The 10165-nt window shown below is 37.9% G+C and overlaps 1 long non-coding RNA gene across 1 annotated transcript; it reads left to right on the forward strand.

The window, feature by feature from the left end:
* Positions 1–7032: 7032 nt before the first annotated feature.
* LOC311085414 lies at positions 7033–9806 on the forward strand. The gene is made up of 4 exons (XR_014606815.1): positions 7033–8254; positions 8459–8675; positions 8843–9022; positions 9307–9806. It is a non-coding gene; the product is annotated as an uncharacterized lncRNA (long non-coding RNA).
* Positions 9807–10165: the final 359 nt, after the last annotated feature.

Here is a 10165-nt window from a genome sequence, read left to right on the forward strand (position 1 = left end):
CTCCTCTGTAGTGGTCCTCTAAAAGCTATGCACAAGCAAGGCAATTCATATTGTTTATGTGTGATGTTTATGTGTAAATGTGTGTGTTCAGGGTTTGAATTTGTGCGGTGGGCTCCTGTTTGGAAATGAGTTTGCATAACAAAACAGCACACACTACTTGCATTGTCTCTAAGCTAGGCTGTGTGTTAGTGGTTAGTGTGTGTGGAAGGGCAGTGGTGGGGGTGGGTGACTAGATTTCTCTCCCATCATTAGGGCACTGGAATAGACTGGTTTGTCTTTGTCTGGTCCGTTCACCTGCAGGCGGTAGTAGAAAGATAGCTTCTCCCTTCAACTAATCGGTCTATGCCCTGCTGGTGATGGATGATTTATCCTCTGGGTTCTTGTAGTGCTGTGGTCCTTATACATTTTACAGTGCAGATGAAATGTACTTTTTTTTTTTTTTTTTGATGTACGTTCTACATATTTTGGATTAAATGTGGACTTTGACTGTTTAACCTCAACAAAGCATGTGGTTTTGCCAGACGGCCGGTGGTTGTTAAACAAATGAAAAAAACACAGCTGTACACAATGCAATTTTTGTGGTGTTTTTTTTTTTCTTTTCATTTTGTTGTTTGATTCTAGATAGACAGACAGATAGATAGATAGATAGATAGATAGATAGATAGATAGATAGATAGATAGATACAGACAGACAGACACATAGATAGATAGATAGATAGATAGATAGATAGATAGATAGATAGATAGATAGATAGATAGATAGATAGATAGATACAGACAGACAGACAGACAGACACATAGATAGATAGATAGATAGATAGATAGATAGATAGATAGATAGATAGATAGATAGATAGATAGATAGATAGATAGATAGATGACAGACATATAGACAGGTAGATAGATAGATAGATAGATAGATAGATAGATAGATAGATAGATAGATAGATAGATAGATAGATAGATAGATAGATAGATGACAGACACATAGATAGATAAATAGACAGATAGATACATAGATAGATAGATAGATAGAAGATAGATAGATAGATAGATAGATAGATAGATAGATAGATAGATAGATAGATAGATAGATAGATAGATGACAGACATATAGATAGACAGACAGACAGACAGACACATAGATAGATAGATAGATAGATAGATAGATAGATAGATAGATAGATAGATAGATAGATAGATAGATAGATAGATAGACAGACAGACACACACATAGATAGATAGATAGATAGATAGATAGATAGATAGATAGATAGATAGATAGATAGATAGATAGATAGATAGATAGATAGATAGATAGATAGACAGGTAGATAGATAGATAGATAGATAGATAGATAGATAGATAGATAGATAGATAGATGACAGACACATAGATAGATAAATAGACAGATAGATACATAGATAGATAGATAGATAGATAGATAGATAGATAGATAGATAGATAGATAGATAGATAGATAGATAGATAGATAGATGACAGACATATAGATAGACAGACAGACAGACAGACACATAGATAGATAGATAGATAGATAGATAGATAGATAGACAGACAGACAGACAGACAGACAGACAGACAGACAGACAGACACACACATAGATAGATAGATAGATAGATAGATAGATAGATAGATAGATAGATAGATAGATAGATAGATAGATAGATAGATAGATAGACAGACAGACAGACAGACAGACAGACAGACAGACAGACACATAGATAGATAGATAGATAGATAGATAGATAGATAGATAGATAGATAGATAGATAGATAGATAGATAGATAGATAGATAGATGACAGACATATAGACAGACAGACACATAGATAGATAGATAGATAGATAGATAGATAGATAGATAGATAGATAGATAGATAGATAGATAGATAGATAGATAGATGACAGACAGACAGACAGACAGACAGACACATAGATAGATAGATAGATAGATAGATAGATAGATAGATAGATAGATAGATAGATAGATAGATAGATGACATTATAACAGTGTAGCATTATTTAATTTTTAGTATAATTTTTTGATATTTTATAAACATGATGGATAGGTAGTTTCTGCCAGTGAGCTGGTTCTGGTCTAGGAAGGTAAGAGCTAGACGACATGCCTGTCCTGACAGCTGGCGTTCACAGGGCGCAGTCGTGGCATGCAGGGCTGGGGTTGCCAGGCTAAAGCATGCGGGTGTGAAGGCTGACTGCCATCTGGACCGGGCTGTTCCATCAGCAGCGCCCCCAGATCCCACAAACCCCTTCACCAATGCCCGACATAACCTCGGCCCAAAGATGGATGGCACCCACGCTCATAACTGTCACCCTTGGCTTCGGACTCTCAACGTCAGCCAACTACCAAAGATTGGGCTCATTTCCGCTCGGATAGCTGTGACTAATGTGCGGGTCACTTTGGAAGAATGCTGGATATCAAGGCTGTAGATCAAAATGGCTTCACTCACTGCGCAATATGAGACGCCCCTTCTCACAGTCGACAGGGTCCAATTTAAAAACAGCAGCTCAAATATATTCATTTTTACTTCTATTGGGTTTCTGTCACTTGTTGTTAAAGTGACATATTCCCAGAGTCGCACACTGCGCACACAGATGGACCTCCTCAGTGTAAGCCAAAACATTCAGTGGGATTAAAACATATTGTACACATGTATGTAAAATGCATGTGCAAATGTCAATCTAAACAGGCACAATGTGACAGTTTTGATGGAAAATAAGATAATATAGTTATGAAGCATGTATATATATAAGGGCTAAATATAAAAGGACCCAGTATAGAGCCTTGATTCACCCCAAATGTTTAATTTAGCTTTATCTGAGCCCTGATTGCCAATTAAAGCAAAGGTTTTAATAATGGTTATTATAATGGTAATTGGTTATAATGAATAGATGAGGAATACTAACAAGGTTGATGCCTTTAAGGGATAAAACATTACAATGGGGACTAAACACATCATTACAATGCTTCTGCAACGCTGTGAAAATGTAATGCTTTATAACCTGACTATATCGCATTAAATAAGTGGAATAAAAAAATGTTAGCACAACCTTTTCACCACTTCAAAAAAGGCTTTACAGTGTAGCTGAGCTAGTATCGAAGAAATAATTCACGGTTTGCGGATGTTCAGGACAAAATATGTATTAGCCTACTCTCACTCTCAGTTCGAAAATGCAGTGTTATTCATGTTTTATTCAAACAGCTTTCGACAGTAACTAGCAATATTGGAAGAGATACTTTTATTTATGTATGAAATGCAAATGTAGGTGTGTTAGACTTTTGAAGAGGACAGTCTGAGTGAATAATTACTGCTCTTTCCATGTCTCTTATACCCCAGTCCGATTTAATAGACTACTTACACAACCGATATCTATTTACTTCAATGGATAGTGAATTGAAGCACTTATTGGTATTAAGATTAAGCGATGAATATGCACGCATCCCAAGCTTATCCTAGTAGACGGTGGGAATATTTCCACATATCGCAGGAAAGCAGGAACTTGTCCAGTCCCGTGGTAATGAGGTTGGAAATTCAGCATGGCTAATGTACTCTTAAATGTTAATTCTGCCCACTGCTTTGGCCGTGGCACTAAAAGCACCTCTCACACACGGCTGGGGCTTGATTAAAATCTGTGTGCGGCCCCGCCGGCCCCCGCCAGATGAGGGTGAATATGAATGAGTGAGGCTAGTTCTTGTGCAGCCGCGGTCTCTGTCCTTGCCTTTGCGCGCTGAAGCCTCACACCGCGTGTGCTTGGAATGGAGATGAGAGAGGACAGGAGAGGTGGAAGACATGCTGGGAGGACGGTCGGAAAGCTGGCAAAAACAAATGAGAAGGGCAAAGCTCAAGCGGCACTGATCAAAAAGTCAAAAATGGCAGGGAAGGATTACGACTGTCCAGACATTATTTAAATGCTTCGCTAAGATAATGCTAATGCATTCAGCTGTGACTAAAACATATGGACTTAGGAAACACTCTTTGGGCGCATTTTGCAAAAGCAATTTCACATTTAATAATATTTAAAACAAAAACAAAGCAAAACAAATAGGCCTAAAAAAAAAAATACTCCAAGAAACAAATGCAATGTGCTTAGCCTACACAATCTTTAATACATTTTGAATAATATTTAAATAAAGGGTGAATATTTCTATTTTCCCAGGCCGGACATCACTTTTGGCCACAACTGTGTAGCCTATTACATTATCATATTTTTGAACGCAGTCACCATGAGAAAAAAAAAAAAAAAAAAAAAAAAGAAAGAAAAAAAAGCTGTGTATTTTGAGCTATTTGAGTTGCCGTAGTCTAATGTAGTTCTCAAGCAAGGACGGGTAATGTAGTCTTCCAGTGAGCGCCGGCGGGAACAAGCTCTCACAGCTGTGCTGCATCACTTCTTGGTTTAACTGATTGCTTTTCAAATGAAATAATACCAAGATTACCACAAGGTAAGACTTGGCTATATTGCTATTGTTTGTTGTTCATTTATAGGCTAACAGCACTTTTCCAATGGGTGATGAACACGCGTGCCTCGTGCGTCAGGCGTGTAATAATGCGGGCTTGGTGATGGATTGTTGTGATATTTTCTGCTGCAATAATGATAGGGAATTAATGAATGAGAAATTAGTAGGAAATTCATTGTGATGTTTGATGATGTGATGTGAGGCAAGTAACGAGAGAATGTAATCGGAAATGCCAAACAAAAATGACACCAGCCACTTGATGAATTATTTTCCCCATATCTTTCTATGGCAAAAAAAATAAATACTTTTTTTTTTTTTTTTTTTTTCGGTGACTAGTTTTTATTTCTGGTTTTCAACATTGACATTAATTAGAAATTTCTGAATTTAATTAGAATTTCTGAAGGGTCATGTGACACTAAAAACTGGATTGTAAAAACATTCAATGAAATAAGTAATAACATACAATATTTTTTTTTTTTTTTTTTTTTAATCAAATAATTTCAGCTTTTGTGAGAAGAAGAGACTTCTTTCGAAAACATTAAAAATCTTAATTACTCCAAACTTTTGTATTTTCAGTTTTCAATTTAATTTTAGTTTTAGTAAATTTTATTATGTGCTTTTGTCATGGTAATAGTTTGTTTTTATAAATACCTTTAATTTTTATTTCAGCTTTAGTTTAAGTCATTTTACTACCACAACTAGTAAGTAATTAGTTTAAGTTTATGTTTTTATCATATGAATGTGACACATAGCTTTATTTCTTTAACGGGACACATTTTATGCGTTTTGGCCCTTCATTTACACAACAACAACATTTTAGGAGCCTGAAAACGCAAACTTTTGAAAACGTGTTTCAAAGTGCAAGTTTTTGACAATGACACTGTTATCAACTCATACAAAAATGTGAATTTTGGAAAACAGTGCGTCATGTGCATACATACAGTATTACCTGTTCAGTCTATTAGGTGTGCATTGTTTCATTACAAAGTGACACTGCCATCTACTGGCCTGACATGAATAATACTGTATCTTAGTCGTTTTCACGGATCTGTGTGATCGAGGATCGTTTTGAGAACCTTGGCGTCTGTATGTGATGAATGCAAATGAAAAACTTTTCCATTTATTGATATATATCGTATATATAGATATATTGTATATTTGATTGAAATGGCTTCTGGAACATGAACAAATGTAGGGCGGGGCTTGATTTTGTCTGTAGGGAACTGATTGGATGGTTGTGGTTTGCTATTGGTGGATCTGATGTGATTGACAGGTCGCCCCGCCCTCGTCATCAGAAAAGAGATGAGCTGCAAGAGGGAGGGGGAGTTATTCTTATTCAAGATTTTGAGGAACACGAATTAAAAAGCAACAACGATGTGCACCGATAACCCAGACAGCAACATAGTGTCGGCCCAGATCCGGGCCACATCTGGCACATGTGGATTTTAAGTGTACCATATGTGGGCCGGATCTGGGCTGACATTATTTTATGGTGACTTTAATACACTGAAATATTTTATGAATTTTTTTAAGTAGAAAGACTGAAGTAGTATTCTTGTTAACATAGCCTACTGCAATAATATTTTAATTACAATTTTGAACAAAAAAAAAACAAACAAAAAACAAATTGTTCTTTTTTCTTTAAAACGACTAGCCTAGAAATCTAGACGCACCCTAGCGGCAGCACATTTTATTTTGCGGCCAGGGTTGTCTAGCAACTCTCCGTTGGCTTGCGAGCTGGAAAAACCAAACTCTAGTCAGGCCAATCACATCGTGTATAGAGTCGGTGGGCGGGCTTAACGTAATGACGGCAGAATTGCGACGGTTCCGCATGAATTCCCTGCGAATTGAAAACAAAGAAGATGGGTTTGGGTTTTTGACTCTGGAAGACTTGGAGTTAAGCTTTTCTTTGAGAAAAGAACAAAGAACGGCACTGAAGTCATTCTTAAAAAAGGAAGATGTGTTTGGAGTTTTGCCGACCGGATACGGCAAAAGTTTAACCTATCAACTAAGCTCCGCTGGTGGGCAAACGCTCTGGTTGGTTGTAGCGCTGTCCTATTGCGTGCAGAGGGAATTTGAAAGACAACCGTTTATCCCGCTCCTCGGATCGAGTCCTGCCTGTTCTTGAAACATCTTGATGTGGGTCTGGCTGGTCAGGCTATAAAAAGACAGTTCTAAACACGATCCTCGGTTGTCACTCTTCACAATACTTTTCTCATTTTAATCACTATTTACTGAAGTTATTTCAAACCAAACAAACTTTCCTTTTCTGAGAAATGTTTGTTTGAAAAAATGTGCCTGTGCTATTCCTTTTACATAACGACCCATCAAACCAAGTGGAGTTTATGTAACGCGAAGACATTCAGACATTTGTATTTGTTTCTTAACTGTCCAAAATTGTACTCTTGGATGCCTCTGCCACAAAAAGCATACAAAAAAAAGAACGTTTGATATGTGTGAGAGTCCCTGCTGCCTGCAAGTCCCCAGCCTCCCACACACACACACACACATAAAACCTCCGCCGCCTCGTTCTCTGCCTCTCATCAAACTGCAGCCAGCGTTGCTCCCTGACAGAGCACAGCTCCAGCTCTGGATGCACTACAGACACGCCACGAGGAGACACACCGCTGGAGCCGCTCCGCCTGCCAAGAGCTGGGGCCCGAGAGGCCCCCGGAGGCCCTGGGGTGTGAGAAAGCACTGCATGCCGTCAGCTCGTCCCTCCACCAGGCCTCAAAACCATCACCAAGGCCGTATCAAAGGCTGGCTGGCCGCGGACCGACGCGAGCGAGCGACACCAAACCCTCCCCTCCCCGAGGTGGACTCGCTTCAGCTCGTTGAAGTTGCATCGTCGTGCTTGGATGAGCAAGATTTAAATGCTGTTCAACAGAATAAATTATCACTGACTCCACGTTTTCCACTGAAATAAGTAGCATCAGTCATTACGGTTGCAGTAAAGAAGAAACTCAAGCAGAACGAAGAAGGAACATATTTGAAGAGAAGCACCATCAGCTATAACTTAAACACAGCGATCAGATGCTGAATGCAGAAGTCGCATCCATAGCTGACTTTTAGTTCATTGTTCTTTTTGTTTATCTCTTCATATGGACTTCTAGGGTAAAAAAAAAAAAAGTACACTTTAGCATACTTTTAAAAAGCACAGAGCCTCGCACGTGACAAACGGACATAAGTTTATACATCAAGGTCACGAATTAAGAATTCGTTCCTATGATTTATTTATTTGTTCCCTTGTGTTAGTGAATCATGGCCACTTTGAACTAATTAGTTTCCTAGTTTTGATTTCACAAAAACAATGGAACGAATTATTACATCGTGCGCATGATGTATTAGTAAGTCGGGGTTATGAATTGTTAATTCGTGGCCACAATATACATATTTTTCACAATATACACATATTTGCTCCGTAACGAAGTCGTTCAGTGCTATTGTCCATATGACTTCATTTTAAAAACGATATTTATTCCAATAAATTAATTTATTTTTCTTTCTTTGTTTTTTGAGTTATCAATAAGTAAAAAGTGTGAATATTTTCGTAACTTAATATTTTCTATACTAAAATTAATTTAATTGGACTTCACCATAAATTGATTGTACAAAACTCATTTTAAAAGTTTATATCAGACGTAAAAAGACACGACCCGCCCACCTGCAGCAACAGAAGAACAAGCCCGGTCCGTTCCAGGAGTTTATTCCAACAGGGTTTTCCATGGAGACGGATAATTCATACTTCACGTACCTCATGTAAGTAACTCTTTGTATTGTTAAAAGTAAGATTTTACCCTAATTAACGTGTTTGTGTTGCGCAATCTGCAAAAGCATCGCTCTGTTTCCTATAAACTTTTGCGACCGCCATCTTCGAATGTGCTCTATTCGTTAACTTGGCCACACACTGTATAAATCTACGTGTGTGTGTGTTGTATAAGTAATGTTGTCTTTGTGTGATAGTTTAATATTTCAGAGGTGTTTGTAACTTGTCGTGGCTTCGACATAGTTTGGCAGTGGACTCACGGACACACAGATGCACAGACACACACGAAGCCACAGCTAGCTGAGTGATTAGCATCAGTCGGAGATTAATGTGCCACTGAAGGAAGTGGTTGCCAAGTCTCCTGGTGTGGCAGAATTTAAGGAAAGATGGCCTGCCCTCTTCAAACCATTCCAGGTAAGTGACTTATCAGTTTTCCCTGGCACTACTCACTTCTGAGAACTTTTTGGAAATTGTGACTTGGATATTAGATAGTAGACTCACTTTTTTGCTTTGCATAAAGTTCAAATGTTGCTAATCTTTAAACCCCCTTAAATAACAGTCCAACATTTGCTGTCCTACAGGTAAACGAGGAGTTCTGCGTTTCCCCTGGAATCAATGTTTAGGCTATGTCACAGCTGGACAAGCACATCCCAAAGCTCCTAGAGCTCTTTAGTGCCAAGGGAGGAGCAACTGGTCAACGCATCAATAACTTGTTGATGGAACTGAGACAGGCGGGGCAAAAGTGGTTACAAAGTTAAAAGGTACCGTATTAATCAATTGAGTTGTAATTTGTTTTATTTATTACTATTAATATATTATAATGAATAATAAAGAAAAACGAATACAGACCTACAGCAATGATGGCATTACAGGGTTGGAGTGAAGACCCAAAGCAGGTTTGGGTCAGTCTGGTGAACAGGTGTAAATTGTGCTGACTGTTAATGTGAACTGACTGAACCAGCATTTGGCTGGTAGTGGTGGAGGATTTGTTTTTCATCAACAGATGAGATTGTTTGTCTTAAATACTTTATCTTTTTTCTCAAAGGGGGCTGCAGAAACCACTGTTCATGAGGACCTGAAGATGAAGAGTATGAGCATCTATGTCTACCGTGAGCCAGATGCAGTGGGAATCATCATTGAGGAAATACCAGTCCTTACCAATCTTGGAAATCTGGCCAAAGCATGCTGCTTACTGATTGGGTGGACATATGCACTTAATCTTGAGTATCCATCCAAGCTTTCCAAAACATTTGAGGTGTTCCAAAGGGTTTTCGTGGGACTTGACTCACTGCGCCCAAAACCAAGCCCCAAGTTCATGACATGGCTTGCGAATTGTTTCAAAAGTGACTTAATTTTAAAATGTTGTAACATTATGTACGTACACAGTGAAAAACCGAACTGTGAAGGTGTTCCACTAACCTGCACTTTATTAGCTGAGGGCATGCTTTCTTTAATGCATGAATACAGATGTTATTGATCGTTTATACTGTCCAGCTCATTGCTACTGTTTGGATATGGCAATGATTTAATAAATGTTGGAAATTGACACAATAGCAACTAATTATTTGAAGCCGTTTACACTTCCAAAACAAAGACAGGGCAAAGTGGTCAAAATTATGAATCAGAGGACATTATTATTTTTTTTTATTTAAATGTTACCTATTTTAATTAAGTCGAATGTGTACAATATGCTGATATTTTTGACACTGATTGTACTCAATTTATTTGCTTTTTTCTAAAAATGCTACTTTTTCTTTTCACATACATTGAAATGCATATTATTAAGTTGTCCTTAATCAAAAAATCAGTTAGTTCACTAAACTTGCAAAAAGTATGCTAAAACTTAACTTAAAAGTAAACTTGCAAAAAAATGTCTTAATTTTATTGAGTTAGATCCAAGTAAC

This window comes from Abramis brama, assembly GCF_963993115.1.
Source record: "Abramis brama genome assembly, chromosome: 6".
Lineage (NCBI taxonomy): Eukaryota > Metazoa > Chordata > Actinopteri > Cypriniformes > Leuciscidae > Abramis > Abramis brama.